Raw genomic sequence first — 12,178 nt, forward strand, 5'->3', positions numbered from 1 at the left:
AAAGAGTGATGGTCTAGCCAGGAAGAGTGTTGACGAAATTCTGCATTCCACCACGGAGACGAAGTACCAAGTGAATAGTGGACTCCTGCTGAACGTTGTAGTCACTCAGGGTTCGGCCGTCTGCCAACTACGCGCCGGCAAAAATCAAACGCTGCTGGTCTTGGGGAATACCCTCCTTGTCTTGGTCAGCAGCCTGCATGTCGTCGTCCTCATCAGCTTCGCCATCATCACCGGTAGTATACATGTAGGTAGCGGGTTGCTTGGAATCGCCATCGGAGTCTCCAATGGATGCCGTGCGGAAAGAATGGTGATCCACGTTAGCACCCTGACTGTGCTGCAGGCTAATAAGCATGGCCAGGCCCAGGAAAGCATGAAACACGATTCTCATCTTGAGTCGTCGCACGGAGCTGCAGCGGGTTGAGCCATGGGGATCTGGGGTCGAATCACGTTGTTTTATTTTACAAAAACACACCGCTGCCACCAATGTAATAGGTAGCCGAGTGGTAGGCGCGGTGAAATCAACAAGAATTACTTTTATTCTACTTCTTTCAGGTACACACCTGAGATATAATTATTAGTGAAAGAAGAAACGGCAAAATAACTGACTTTCTCTCCGGTGCACACCTGGAGGTTGAATAGCTCGTTATTATCAAAATCTCATCTTCATCAAAACAGAAATGCGCAGCCGCTTTTATGCAGCAGCTGCCGTACGCTTACATACGGAGATACACTAAATATACATCAGGCAAAGCTCCGTATTACGGGCATACAAAGGCGAAGTCACGCCTCTGCCCGGGCGCCCGTGTCAGCACAGCCGGCGGCGATATGCTGCAAAGACTGTAAGTGTAAGTGGCTCCTTGCTCACTACAATGACTATCTTAGTAGTACAGTAGTGTTCGAGTAAGCTTTAGAGGGATTCCTGTGAGATTCACAGGTGATAAAGACAGCGAGTGGGAAGATACTAGCTGGCAGTGCTAGGGGCAGTACAGTGAGTGCTAAGCCTAAGGCAGTAAGGACTAAGGGGTTGATGTCATGAGAAACAGACTCAGTAGTACACACAGCTACAGACAGTGCGGCGGAAACCTGTGTGTGTGTGTGAGCCACTCGAGTACTCGTACTGCTGATGACATTTTTGACTGAGTTGCGACTGCGTGCTGGTACTACCTATTGTACTAGTACAGTGCTGATCAATGAAATCCAGTCGCGTCACTCAAGTTTGCGCCTTGCACCATTTCGCAGACCAGTGTTCGCAGGTCTAGGGCTGCGCAACGCCCGGCGCGTACTTGAGTGACGCGACTGGATTTCATTGAGCAGCACTGTAGTATGCGAGTAAGATTCACAGGGATTCCTGTAAGATTCACAGGGGCTATACCCGGCTAGGGGATAAAGACAGTGAGTGGGAAGATTATACTTTCTAGCTGGCAGTGCTAGTGCGAGTACAGTACTACTATTAAGTACTATTGGCAGTGAGTGCTAAGGCCAGCAGTAGTTGATGTCATGATGAACAGTCAGTACACACAGCTACAGACAGTGCGCCGGAAACCTGTGTGTGTGTGTGAGCGACTCGAGTACTCGTACTGCTGATGTCATTTTTTGACTGAGTTGCGACTGCGTGCTGGTACTACCTACTGTACTACTAGTACTACATTACTAGTACTAGTACTAGGAAAGGGGAGCATTGCATGTAACATTGTTGCAGTCACTTGACTTGCTGAAGCCTGTAGACTGTCTGTACTGTAGTTGAGACCTTCCTCCAGTACTGAGTGTCGCCGCAATCTTCAGCTTTCTATTGTCGTTGAAGTGTGAATGCAAACCACCGTTGATACTCTTGATTCGATCGACGATTGATGCCTGGAAGACAAAGAAGTAGCCGAGATCTCTGCTTGTAGTGCCATGCTATACGTGTGTGCAGCGAGACACAGAAGTATTGAGGTAAGACCTGTTTGACTGGTGATTATGTGCCAAACGCAAGACACCATGTCGGTCGTATGCCGCGCCATCGCCTGCTTCGGCATCGCCCTACTATTGTCGACGAGCGGCTTGGTTGTTATGTGCGCTGGAGTGTATTGGTGGAAGAGTCGCCTCGTTCTCGTTCTCCTCACGGGAATCTCGCTGGCCTTCGCCTCGCTGCCGTTCGCCTTGTGGGGCTGCATGAATTTCAAGGAGTGGAAAGGCAACGCCGAGCGACTGCAACTGATCAGGCAAAATATAGAAACACCAACGAGATCTGTGATCGCCTTCTACAAGTCTACATTGAAATGCCAACAACCCAAGAAACAGGAAGGTGAAGCAATTTTCTTATGCTGAATTTGAGGCTTTATGCGTCCTGGTGACTATTCTTTTTATGCTTACATGAAAATGTATGTGGGGGACTCAAGCCTTCCCAAAAATATTATTATGCTGAATGATGAATCTACTTGAAGGCGTTAAAAGCCATTGTGCAGTCCACGTTTTGTGCTTGATCTACTCTGCATGTGCTGAGTGTTGATGCAGATTGATTCTCGTTTGAAGGTAGTAAGTTTTGGTCTTGGACACTGCTGGAGCATTTCCACTCGATTCAACAGTGTTGTCTAACTGTAGCCGCTTCCTTTCTCAATTGTGTCGCACCTACAAACCTACATTGTACATTGTAGAACTCAAATTCACCAATGTAAATAATTATTCCAATATTTGCACCACTGCAATAACCTTGCCACACGTGCGTGGTCCTAGCTGTCTTCTGACGTCACCGCATGCCCTCTAGAAACTCTGTACTGCACTGACGTGAAACTCACTTACCTGTGCAAGCACGTACATGTAAGTGTACCCACAACAACCCATAGTCATAATGATTACTGTAGCTGCAAGTGCACGCACAACATGCCGGGCCCATAGTTACATGATTGTTATTGATTGTTATTGATTGTTATGTACACGCAGATTGAGTACATGTAGCTATTGTGATTTTTTGGTGAATTTCCGAATTGTTGCTTGTGTATAGCTGGCGAATGTGTATTCAAAAAAATCGTGTTCGCTTCTTGTAAAATAAATATGAGATTGAGAATAAATATTCTTAGAGGCGAAAAACTCGCAACTAATCCATTATTGTGTACGTACATACATGCACATGTTGATGTTGCATTCTTTTATTTCAATTCGCTCAGGGCACAGGAAGTACTGCCTTCTCACCGGAGAGAGGACTCTCCGATTCCTACCAAAAACGAGAAATCTGCGATATGAATATGCATGAGAAAGATATGAGAAAAATGAATAATGATGATGCCGGATTACAATAGTTTAGCTGTTATGCTAGATTTCCTTGACGATTACAAATATAGCGTTTCTGGAAGCATATGTCCAGAAGGATGCGAAAAACAAAAAATACAGCGTTCCCGAAGGCAACGGTGCACATAAATAGAGCATAAGGCAATGGTGCAGAAAGAGGTGAGAACTTACAAACAAGGCAATCGTGCATAAAAAGAGGGAACTGAAGAACCAGCGGTTCTAGAGGCAAAGACACTAAGAGGTAGGGACAAGTGACTCAATACAGTGTGCAGTACATGTATGCATTATAAATGTTCTATTAGAATGAGCCCATAACCCGATACATGATTCAAAATGTGATGTAGACAGTATACATTTCAAATGGGAACCTAAGTACTTGCATGGAGCCTGATATGTGCTACGTTCTGCCTTTGATATTGAGCACTATCCGCAGCTGGGAGAGTGAGATATTTGTAGCTCATGTACGGTGTATCCGAGGTGAAGTGAGTGGTGTAGTACATGTACATGGCAGGATCCGTCAAATATTAATTATTGGTAGCTTGCACCGCATTGAATGTTGCACTGTACAGTACATGTAACGTTTTATCGAGGATGAATTTTATCTATTGTCTTACAATGTACATGTACATACCTGATGACTGCCTGAGATTGTATGAAACTTAAAGTTGTGACTGATCAAGCCATCTGTCGTTCTGACTAGTGTGTACATGTATAATTATATTTTTCATTTAAAAATGCACCAGTAGTAGTGTAGCACAGCCGATGTACATGGATGGTCTCCTCCACTCCCGTAAAGCCGAAGCGCGGCTGTGCGTTGGCTGTTCTGCATTTGAACATGTTCATGCCATTTCTCTCTCGCTCCACATACATGTACACCGGCATACAACTGTACATACATGACGACAACAGAGGCAGGAGCACACAAGGACTATTAAGTGAAGGGCTACCAGATAGCACAAAGTAGGCCACAGCCAGATGTGAGTCGGATTGCAGAAGGAAACCACGAGCAACAACAAGGAGACAGAGTCCCTGGAGTAAAGAATACAAACGCTCAGCTAACAGAATGCAGCCACGATAAACACCACTTGGTACCGTCAGATTCATAAAACCTGATTTGTATTTGGACCAAGCCACCCGGGGAAAAACCCCACAAGCGGCAACATGGCAGCATAAAAACAACGCACAATTTCCAATGCACATTAATGATAGAATGGGAAAAGAAGAATACGGATGAAGGTTATAGGTTAGGATGTCAGGGACACTGTGTGAGACTCAAATACTGACTGAAGAAATAAAGTAAAAAGAACAACTACCAGGAAAACTACATCAGATGCCATATTGGCAACAGGAAAACATGTTTCCGAAATATCTTTTCTCGCATATCTACTTCGCTCCACTCGACCGTATTGACTAAAAGTAAAGTTGGCTTGGCCGACCTACAAAGGCGGTGGAGCGTATACGCGTGGGTCGTTCTTCATCCTCACCACATGTCTTTTTTGGCTCCTCTTGCCGTGCTCGGCGCACAAGTAAGTTTTAAGTGTTTCTAGCCGCAGGTTGTCTTGTAATCCTAATGTTTTTGATTGGGGCTAGAACTTAAAGCATAATCATGCGTGGTAGCGTATAAACACTTGGCTCTGTCGTGGACAATCACAGAATGTTTTATTTGGAGGACTCTGGCTGCTTACCTGAACACGAAGAATAATAAGGAAAGGTAAAGGAACGTTTCCCGCAGGAAAACACTGCCCCCATTGCAGCGGGGAATATCTTTGGAGACTTGAACGAGGTGGGTTGAACGAAATAATTGTTTCTGCTTGTTCCTATACAATTGCGGGCAACCTTCAACGTCTGCTGTTGTTCTGCACTGACTTCGTGTTTGCGCTAATATCTTGTTCGCTATGTCGTTGCTTTTCATTTCCCCAATGCCTTCTCAAGTACAGAATCAACCATGTCGGAACGTGCCAGGCAACAGCAGTCGCGACTTCTCGGTATCGGAGCCACTATATCAGCAAGCGGTGCTGGCATCCTGATTTACGCCATCATCAAGTGCTTCGCAATTGCCTATTTCAACCACTATTACTACATAAATCTCTGTGAGTGTTCGCTTGGTGCTAGTTTACTTGTCCTTGGACTCTGCTGCACGTTGGTGTCGGGCAGACTTGGAACGACGGCTGAGTCTGCCAACAATGGAAGAATCGTGTCGACAGCCAGCGTCAAGGAGGGAATCGGCAAGTGTCCCGTTTCGGAAGCACCGTTCATTGGAGGAGTAAGCAATACAGCGGCCATTCCTGATTACTATCTTGGAGATGAAGCTGTGCCCTGGTGAGAGACTTTGTGTCGTTACATGTACATGTATCTTGTCCGCACGATGCCTGGACAAAGTTGCCTGGAAGTCACATAGTGCATCTGCTGATTGCATGTACAGAGCTGCATAATGACGTTTTTTATTGCCTTTTTCTCTTTTTTTAAATTTTATTATGAGTGTTTTTTTGTTGGCAACTCAGATCATGATTCCTAGCACCCAGGTCGGCTGAGGGTGACGGGCCCTCACCATAACTAGAGTACTAACATGAACGATTTACCATTCACTGTCACCGACCATGTCATTCTACCAAAATAATTCAATTTTGTTTTGAATATGCGTTGAAAAGGTTGACAATAAAATGCATGTGTTTCCCCTTCTCTTGCGACGTTTGCAAGTCAATCCTCAACTGTGTGCAGATCATGCATGTCGTGTACTCCCATTCACTGTCAAGGCCACGCTCAATCCATGCCACGTCATCCCGAAACACGTAAAGGGCTTATAGTCATACGAGTGTTTACGAGTACAAGTAGTAGTACTTGTTTGACCCCACAATTGGACACCATTGTCCACAACGCAAGAAGTAAGTTGAAGAACACGTCAAACGCAGCATAAATGAGACGGGTGATGTCACATTACTATTATTCTTTTTTTGCAAAACCAAATCTGTAGAGAGGACGCAACTCTCCAAAAACAGCAAGTATCTTCAAAGCACGAAAAAAGACAAAAAAGTAAACCAAGAGCATGCGCATCACACTCATGTTTTTTAGAAAGACAGGACAAGTGCATAATAAGTCAAATGCAGCACAAACGAGACGGGTGATGAAACATTGGCAATTGTACTCTCCACGGCATACAGTAGGTGTTCAAGAGACACTTTCTAAAATGGCGAGTCTGACACGTACGCTGACACCGTGATCGAGTCAGCAAACTATTCATTGGAAATGTTTTTACAATTCATTGTGCTCAAAAGCATTCAAGAAAATAATACTTGAAGTATTTTTTTGGAGAACTCGAAATCATTTATTGGAAAGAACACGAAAATTGAAAAGGTGTAAAGCAAAGCAAAGTAGAAAAGAAATCCAAAGCAGTAATAAATAAGCGACCAACCACAATTGTAATTTCAAATGCACTAGTATGGTGTACTTGCATGTACATGTAGTACAATCATGTCAAAAACTAGAACTGAAAAAAATAAAGAAGTTAATACAAATTATGGCAATCAGCAGAATCAGCGAATCGGACATTGGACGCTGTAATCAACAAGATTAAAATATGGATAATAAAATTTCCTCCCTAGTTTTCTAGAGACATTCATCAGGGAAATACGTCTCAAAAACAAAACTTAGCAATAAACAACAATAATGAAACAGTTCTGTCCGCAGATTGAGTGACAATAATATTATAAATATATACAATGTATGTGCACGTGGAAGTGTGCGAAATGCACTATGTGAAAGAAGGACGGTGAAGTGGGAAAGACTAAAAAAGTGGGAACTAATTGCAGGGATGGGCGAAGAGAAACAAAATGACGAGGAGGTGAGAAATAATGATGATGAGAGACTATGAGAGGGTGAAGTGTATGGTGCACGGGCGTGGGTAAATGTGAGTGTGTGTTTGTAAATGCTAAGAGAAAGATACTGTAAAGATAATCGACAATCGACACCAATGGCAAAATTGTCAAGTGTCAAGTAAAGTCGGCGGAATAGCGCGAGCTCCGGTGTGGGGAGCAAACCTTTCTTTTTAATTACAGTACATTATTATGTGTTGGCCTGCATAACTGGGGACTCCACCACTAAGGATAAGTGTACCATACCACATTTAAATTCTCCTCACCAAGATCTCTAGACGAGGCACCGGCGGATTGCATGTCCTTTGCGTGTCTGTGTTTTTCACTGTTTTTATTTGACATTATCTTTCTTTACGGAGTTGTTGTTGCTGTTCGTTTTGCTACTGTTTCTTTTTCCCTCCCCTTATTTCTATTTATCGCCGTGGTTGGCAATCACCCACTCTCGTAACATTGGCCGGTGTTTCCGCCGAGTCTTGAGATGTTGTAATAAATAAATGTTAGGTACCTCCTCCCGTACCTTTTCTAGCTGGCCTGCATGCACTTGCGTACGCACCTTTTGTCTCCTTTTGCTCCGTTGGCCTGGGTAGCTACTTGCGCGCCCATATTTGCCATGGCTACCCAGGCCCTTTATCTTGCCGTTTAGACTTGATCTCTTTCTCTCTTTTCTCACTCTTCAATGTAGTCGTTTCGTTCGTCTTGGTCTCTTGTCTCGTCGTCTACTAGTATAATAAATGTCGTTCCCACTAACTTGTTCCCGTTGTAATGTCTGGATACGTTGTCAGTCGTCCTGTTTCGAACTCAACATAAATAATAATAATAATTATAACCGCAATCAATAAAACTAGCTGAACCGACATTTGTGTACTTTATTCATGCAATGTAAAAAACGGTGGAGACGATGTGCAATAAAACGATGAAAATATGAAGAAATGGTGTAGGGAAAAAATATGGATTCAAACAAGTTTTCGTACAACACTCATCAATTCCTGATGAGTGTTTCCTGATGAGTGTTGTACGAAAACTTGTTTGAATCCATATTTTTTCCCTACACCATTTCTTCATATTTTCATCGTTTTATTGCACATCGTCTCCCCCGTTTTTTACATTGCATGAATAAAGTACACAAATGTCGGTTCAGCTAGTTTTATTGATTGCGGTTATCAAATTGTTGTCTCCTCGCCGTGTGTTTAAATAATAATTATTCCCGCAGAAAATTGGCAGAATTCGGTACTTTTTCTGGTAAGTATCATGCATATTTGGTATATGGATAAAGAAATGGAGCAGAATTCGAGGAATTGCCCGCCATTAAGTTTGTATGGTTAAGCCAATTTCACTGCTTTTCGAGCATAATCTGCCAATTTACGAGCAGAATCCGCCTCTGCCTACTCTAGACACCTCCTAGAAGACATATCCAAAGTGCATGCCCTTGTATGCAATTACAAGAGAGATTGGAAGCTGTATTTCTACTCTGCGTTTCACATTATTACTCTGCTTATCAGGCAACTGCGCCAGTAAGAAAGGGTTTGCTCCCAACACCGGAGCTCGCGCTATTCCGCCGACTTTACTTGACACTTGACTGACTCACGACTGCCATCCAGAGCACACGAGAAGTCCATCGAACCTTCGACTCGGCAAACCTGCAAGAAAGCACCACTCACTCACCAGTCGTGAGTCAGTCAAGTGTCAAGTAAAGTCGGCGGAATAGCGCGAGCTCCGGTGTGGGGAGCAAACCCTTTCTTACAAATCATCGCCGAGGTCGCAACCACTACTTCGAACTGCGCCAGTACATGATTGTATACCAAGTATGAAGACAGCAGTCTAGTACGGGGTCGGAGGTACTGTACTTCCTCTGCGAAAACATCCCTTGCATCTACTTTCTCAGCTTTCTTTTACTGATTTTTCGGGGTGTAAAACTAGTCATTACACCCGATCAGATAGGATTAGACTATGAATTGCACTAGAGAACCAGTGTTAACCTTGCATGCATTCTGGCCAACCTGTACCTCATCCTACTCACACGGCAAAAACATCTTTGCACAAGAAGGACTGGTATTGAAAATACCCGGTTTATTATTTTGTGTACAGTCGTGTAGTAGTAGATGGCATGATTGAAATGTTTCCAAAAGAAATGATGAGAATTGTTGCACCTTTTTGTGGCTGAACATAATTATTTAGAATGAAGGCAGTTTCAACGTTCCATTCTGTACACGGCAAGACGTATTGTACATCTCTACAACAAACCCTCCTCTGTCGGTCTTTGGTGCATCACCAACGGCTGAAACTGGGCAACTTATCAGACCTTCTCGCGGGTGGTAAAGCCCTTGAAGGGATGTTTCTTTCGGTAGCCAGTCTTCTTGCTTGACGTTCCAAGTTGTTAGACGCGCAACACGAAGGATTCGGCAGGCCTCTTGCCTTCCGTCGATTTCGTCGTTGAAACATTGGCTTTGAACTTCCTGTATACGGAAACGGTTATCACTTCATCTAGTAAAGACTCGATTATGGATCGGAGCATTTGCAGCAATAATAAAATTATTTGAACAGAAACTACTGTCCACGTTGCAAATTGGAACTTGCGAATTCGAGATTCGTTAATCGTCCAGTCGACATTGAACCACAGGAAATACCACTGAAGAAGTAGAACCAAGTCTGCAGCAATAAAGGACATCCAGGCAAGCGACCGCCAATACAACTCCACGCTTTGCCTTCCTGGTCGGTATATTCGCAGCATAGTGAAACACGTCGATACCTACAGAAAACGACACGAACAGTGAAGCGAAAAGAGATGTAGACAGTAGAATAATCAGTGCGAGAGGATCGCCGCGACTGAGGATTTCGCCCAGGAGTAGACAATGTCTATTGATTGATCTTTTTTCTGACTCTAAAAAGATTCTGCCTTGACTAACAGAGAATGACTGTACTCACCGTACGGTACAGAGCGTAATACGAGGATTCTGGTATTGCAGAACGAAGAAACTGAAGACCTGAAATATTTTCTAACACAGCCAGAACAGAACTGAACGAGGACTGGGTACAGGGGCGATACTACTAGTAGTAGTAGTACTGAAGTACTACCGGTAGTACCTCGACCGCGGACTAGACTTGGACCCTGGGCACGACATTCGACAATGCTGTAGCCTGGTTCAAGCCATTCACTTCAAGAACTACGTGTACATGTAGAATGCATCTGCAGACCGCTGGAGAAGACCAGCTGGATACAGTAGGTTTTTGATTCATGTCTTCTCACTCACTTCAAACTGGGTTCGAGATCGTTCACAGTGGAGAGCCTGGATGTTCCTGTATGGATGTTTACACTGTGTACTAAAATTATTGCCTTTTAAGGTAAATAGTTAGATAAGTAGCATCGTACATGACTGAACGTGTAGTTGGCTTGGTCCTGAATGACGTGTAAACTGGCGTGCTTCTCAAGTACAAGTGGCGTGAGTACGACAGTGAGCATGGTAATGCTCAATGAAATACGATTTTCACTTCTTAGTATTGAGTCCCATTGATTATCGCCATACCTAAGCAGTCCAATACGCCCGCGTATCTCATTTCTTAGGGCTGTATTGATTGCTCGTATTTGGACTCCATTTTGGAGATCGAACACATGCTTTGATTTGTCGTCCTAAAGATAAATTTGACTTTCTTCCAAGTCAGTATAGGAAAAAACAGCCTCATCTCATGTACATGTACATGTATATGTACATGTATACTCTTGAAGGTTCCGTGCTGCTGGTGATCAGTAGCCATGTGGATACCCCATGGTTTGGCGAGGATGCTGTGACGTGCTTCGCTGTGGTGTTCCTCGAAAGGGATTTTTGAGACCCTAAAGGTACTCACCGACACAGTGCACACGTAATTATAATGCCGGAGGAATCACACACAAAGCTTGGAAAACCTAAAGAGCCTGACATTGAGATACTTTTCACAATAGTGACTTCTTACTCCGTCAAGTAACTAATTACTTACGCGAGTCAATGGCCAGCCAGCCCAGTGCAGGCCCAGAAAAGCGACCACTCGAGAATGTTCACTGGTGCAGGCCGGAAACCTGGCCCACTGGATCGGATTCTTCAGAGCAGAACTATACGTACATACGGGTATTCCACTCACGTTCCGGCAAATTCTCTTTCCCGTCTCCCCTCCTCTACAGGGCAGCACCGCTCCACAAAAATAATAAGCATGCTCTCAGTTCAAACCACGACGAAACCGTGTCTGCCAGTACATTGTATAATTGAATCACAATGCGCCCGTTTGACGTTCTCCCGTTTCGTTCGCAAGTCGAGTGGAATATGTGCGCCTGTTATTTATGTCGGTTAGTCCCGGACACCGTGAGCTTGGGCCACAAAACAACACTGAATCCATGCCACGTAAAGGATCATTGATTTGAGTTAACGAGTAGTACTAGTAAGTGTTTACAAGACTTAGTACTTGATAACACTCGAACAAGTGGACACAAGCGAACGTCAAATGACGTACAAACGAAAATATGGATGTCATTGTGCCCAAACGCAGTGAAGACAATCGATTCCAATACCAGAAACGAATTACTTGTATGTGTATGTTAGGCTGTACAACTCGGACCTCGAACAAAGGATACCGGTAAATGTAACTGAGGCCGTTCACATTCTCTTCTTCAAGGTCCTAAGAAACCTCTTACTCTTAGAAGTCAATAATACCAAGTACATGTACAGCTGTACAGTCATGTACTTGCGTGGGGTAGTGCCTTTGCTGTTTACGGTATGCAGAGCTCACTGACCTGTCAGTTTGAGTACTCTGGCAAGGTACGTTCGGACCGGGTATAAATCTGGCTTTTGGAAAATTTACTTATCATTGCTAAAGGGTTCGGCGTCATTTCCTCTGTGCTGCGTTGACGAGTCCACAAAGGACGAAACAGTTCTGTCCGCAGATTGAGTATTTTGCTCCTGCTCTTGTAGCAGTTGAGCACTCTTGCGTGGGGTAGTGCGTTTGCTGTTTGCGTTATGCAGAGCTCATTGACTTGTCAGTTTGAGCACTCTGGCAAGGTACGTTCGGGCCTGGTTTAACCC

General features: G+C 44.1%; 1 long non-coding RNA gene across 1 annotated transcript; it reads right to left on the bottom strand.

Moving 5' to 3' along the window:
- Positions 1-9,180: 9,180 nt before the first annotated feature.
- LOC135825160 (uncharacterized) lies at positions 9,181-10,667 on the bottom strand. The gene is made up of 2 exons (XR_010555027.1): positions 10,056-10,667; positions 9,181-9,879 (listed from the first exon to the last, which is right to left on the bottom strand). It is a non-coding gene; the product is annotated as an uncharacterized LOC135825160 (long non-coding RNA).
- Positions 10,668-12,178: the final 1,511 nt, after the last annotated feature.

Source organism: Sycon ciliatum, chromosome 9 (genome assembly GCF_964019385.1).
Source record: "Sycon ciliatum chromosome 9, ocSycCili1.1, whole genome shotgun sequence".
In the NCBI taxonomy this organism is placed as follows: domain Eukaryota; kingdom Metazoa; phylum Porifera; class Calcarea; order Leucosolenida; family Sycettidae; genus Sycon; species Sycon ciliatum.